Here is a 3,947-nt window from a genome sequence, read left to right as displayed (position 1 = left end):
TGTAGGGGGCGTTCGATCGAGCGTCTGGCTTGAGCGCTTGTCGGCCTAGCAGAACGGTCGCATTGTTATGCCCGGGTTTTAGGCACCGCTGCAGGCGGCCGGCAGAGCTCTTGTTTGTGCGAAACTGAATGGATCGAGCCCGAGAGAGGGCGAGCAAAGAAAAAACGCAAATCGCTCCGCCTGGCACTGCCGGCGAGAGCGTGGACGTCGCGGCCAGCGACTGTCGAAGCTGAGTACGGCCGCAGGCGATCGCCTCGGTCTTAAACGAATGCGACGAGCACGCGCCGGGCGGCCCAGCAAGGGCCGAGCGCAGCTGTCGCAGCTATCTGGTTGATCCTGCCAGTAGTGATATGCTTGTCTCAAAGATTAAGCCATGCAGGTGCAAGTACGAGTTCTCGTAAAGCGAAACTGCGAATGGCTCATTAAATCAGTCTTGGTTTATTTGGTCTCGTAAGCGAAGTGGATAACTGTGGTAATTCTAGAGCTAATACATGCATTAAGCGCCGACTTCGGGAGGCGCGCTTTTATCAGATCAAAACCGACCGGGTTCGTCCTGTGACGTTTGATGACTCTGGATAACCACGCGGATCGTACGGTCTCTGCACCGACGACGTATCATTCAAGTGTCTGCCCTATCAACTGTCGAAGGTACGCTACGTGCCTACCTTTGTGATAACGGGTAACGGGGAATCAGGGTTCGATTCCGGAGAGGGAGCCTGAGAAACGGCTACCACATCCAAGGAAGGCAGCAGGCGCGCAAATTACCCATTCCCGACACGGGGAGGTAGTGACGAAAAATAACAATACAGGACTCTAACGAGGCCCTGTAATTGGAATGAGTACATCCTAAAACTCTTAACGAGTATCCATTGGAGGGCAAGTCTGGTGCCAGCAGCCGCGGTAATTCCAGCTCCAACAGTGTATGCTAAAGTTGTTGCGGTTGAAAAGCTCGTAGTTGGATTATGGGCGAGCGCCGCCGGTCCGTCGCAAGGCGTGTCACTGGTTGCGTTCGCCTCACCTTCGGTTCTCCTTCGGTGCTCTTGACTGAGTGTCGGCGGTGGCCGATAAGTTTACTTTGAAAAAATTAGAGTGTTCAAAGCAGGCTGTTCGCCTGCATAGTGTTGCATGGAATAATGGAATAGGACCTCGGTTCTATTTTGTTGGTTTTCGGAGCACGAGGTAATGATTAAGAGGGACAGACGGGGGCGTCCGTACTCTGCCGTTAGAGGTGAAATTCTTGGATCGGCGGAAGACGAACTACTGCGAAAGCATTCGCCAAGAATGTTTTCTTTAATCAAGAGCGAAAGTCAGAGGTTCGAAGACGATCAGATACCGTCCTAGTTCTGACTATAAACGATGCCAACTAGCGATCGGGAGGCGTTACCATGACGACCTTTCCGACAGCTTCCGGGAAACCAAAGTCTTTGGGTTCCGGGGGAAGTATGGTTGCAAAGCTGAAACTTAAAGGAATTGACGGAAGGGCACCACCAGGAGTGGAGCCTGCGGCTTAATTTGACTCAACACGGGGAAACTCACCCGGCCCGGACACAGGTAGGATTGACAGATTGAGAGCTCTTTCTTGATTCTGTGGGTGGTGGTGCATGGCCGTTCTTAGTTGGTGGAGCGATTTGTCTGGTTAATTCCGATAACGAACGAGACTCTGGCATGCTAAATAGTTACGCGACCTTCTCGGTCGGCGTCTAACTTCTTAGAGGGACTAGTGGCGTTTAGCCACACGAGATTGAGCAATAACAGGTCTGTGATGCCCTTAGATGTCCGGGGCCGCACGCGCGCTACACTGAGTGAAGCAGCGAGTGTCTAACCTAGGCCGAAAGGTCCGGGTAACCCGTTGAACCTCATTCGTGATTGGGATAGGGACTTGCAATTGTTTCCCTTGAACGAGGAATTCCCAGTAAGCGCAAGTCATCAACTTGCGTTGATTACGTCCCTGCCCTTTGTACACACCGCCCGTCGCTACTACCGATTGAATGGTTTAGTGAGATCCTTGGATCGGCCCCGTCGCGGCTGGCAACGGCCGCGTCGGCGTGTCGAGAAGACGATCAAACTTGATCATTTAGAGGAAGTAAAAGTCGTAACAAGGTTTCCGTAGGTGAACCTGCGGAAGGATCATTACCGAAGGTGGTGGTAGGCCCCGGCCGACCGCGCACTGAATTGTCTTTGAGTGCCGCCGAGAGGGCGGCCGTCAATCGGGGTTCCGCCCCGTGCGACACGCGTAACACGTTGGCATAGCAAGGCAGCCGAGTGCGATGGTGGCTTCTGGGCACCGCGCTCGATGTGCCGCCGGCCCAGCCCGGCGGTCGCTCGGCGCCGTTTGTTGGTGTTTTTGTGCAGTTGTTGTCGGTGGTGGTTTTGTGGTCGATCCCACAGTGTGACGTCCGCGCGCTTCGGCGCCGGGCGAAACGTCGAGGACGACTCTTAACGGTGGATCACTCGGCTCGCGAGTCGATGAAGGACGCAGCCAAGTGCGAGAGGTAATGTGAATTGCAGAACACATTGAACGTCGACCTTCTGAACGCGAATTGCGGTCTCGGGTCAATCCCGGGACCGCGTCTGCCTCAGGGTCGCGTTCGTCCTCACCCGAGGGCCGTCGCCTGGCCTCTGCGAAGACGGCCGGGCGTCGCCCCAAGTTGAAGCGGTCGCCGAGCTTTCTCGGCGCGACCGCGTGTCCCGTACACCGCCGGCCCCTCGACGTGTTCAACTACGTTCGAGGGGCGGGTCCAGGTCGGTCGGTCCGGTCACGAGATCAAGACCGACCGTGGGCCAAGGCGGCGACGGTACGCGCTCGGTCGGCGCCGGCGGCGACGACTTGCGATGCCAGCGGGCCGTGTAAGAAGCGGCCCGCTTGACACATACGACCTGAGTTCAGGCGAGAGCACCCGCTGAATTTAAGCATATTATTAAGCGGAGGAAAAGAAACCAACAGGGATTCCCTGAGTAACGGCGAGTGAACCGGGAAGAGTCCAGCGTCGACTCTGCGCGCTTTTCGAGCGCGCCGAGTTGTGACGTACGGAAGTCCCAGTGCGGCTGACGGCGAGCGCCGGTGTCCTTCTGATCGAGGCCTCGTCCCACGGCGGGTGTTAGGCCCATAGGGGCGCTTGCCTTGGCCGCTTCGGGTCTTCTCGGAGTCGGGTTGTTTGGAAATGCAGCCCAAAGCGGGTGGTAAACTCCACCTAAGACTAAATACGGTCGCGAGACCGATAGCGGACAAGTACCGTGAGGGAAAGTTGAAAAGCACTTTGAAGAGAGAGTTCAAGAGTACGTGAAACCGTTGAGAGGCAAACGGGAGGGCCCGTCAGGTCGCCGGCTCGCTTTCAGTTGGGTGCGGGGGCGCGCCGTCTCGGTTCGCGGACGCTTAAGGCGCCGCTGCCGAGTCGGCTCGCGCACCGTCTCAGCGCACTAGCGACCGGCGCGGGTCACGACCGGTTTGCCGTCGGTCTAAGTCCCCGCGCGAAGGTGGCCTCCGCTCCGGCGGGGGTGTTACAGCGCGCGGGCGGTGCGGCCCGGCGGCGGATCGAGGAAAGGATGCCGCGCGCTCTCTGTGTGCGGCCGTCGCCGTTCGGCTGGCTTGTCGTTCGCCTGCACTGTACGCAGTGCCGGTGTTCGGCGGGCTGCCGCTTCGGTGGCGCGCCGTCGACGCGCTCGGGGTCCGTGGCCACGTCGGCCACCCTCCCGACCCGTCTTGAAACACGGACCAAGGAGTCTAACATGAGCGCGAGTCGTCGAGTGGTTCGAGACTCGCAGGCGAAATGAAAGTGAAGGCGGCCTTTGGCCGAACGAGGTCGGACCCGGAGCCCCGTGCGGGCGCCGGCGCACGACCGGCCGATCGCACCCGCTCTGCCGGGGCGGTCGCGCAAGAGCGTCCATGTTGGGACCCGAAAGATGGTGAACTATGCCTGGGAAGGTCGAAGCCAGAGGAAACTCTGGTG

The 3,947-nt window shown here is 58.3% G+C and overlaps 2 non-coding genes and 1 pseudogene across 2 annotated transcripts; all 3 read left to right on the top strand.

The window, feature by feature from the left end:
- Window positions 1-323: 323 nt before the first annotated feature.
- Window positions 324-2,133, top strand: LOC144413295 (small subunit ribosomal RNA). The gene has a single exon (XR_013469329.1). It is a non-coding gene; the product is annotated as a small subunit ribosomal RNA (ribosomal RNA).
- Window positions 2,134-2,431: 298 nt separating this feature from the next.
- On the top strand, window positions 2,432-2,585 carry LOC144413231 (5.8S ribosomal RNA). The gene has a single exon (XR_013469268.1). It is a non-coding gene; the product is annotated as a 5.8S ribosomal RNA (ribosomal RNA).
- A 288-nt stretch (window positions 2,586-2,873) lies between these two features.
- The window catches only part of LOC144413503 (large subunit ribosomal RNA), a 3,695-nt pseudogene continuing 2,621 nt past the window's right edge, over window positions 2,874-3,947 (top strand).

This window comes from Styela clava, chromosome 15, assembly GCF_964204865.1.
Source record: "Styela clava chromosome 15, kaStyClav1.hap1.2, whole genome shotgun sequence".
Classification (NCBI taxonomy): domain Eukaryota; kingdom Metazoa; phylum Chordata; class Ascidiacea; order Stolidobranchia; family Styelidae; genus Styela; species Styela clava.
Note: the sequence above shows the minus strand (reverse complement) of the source record. Positions and strands in the feature narration are given on the sequence as shown.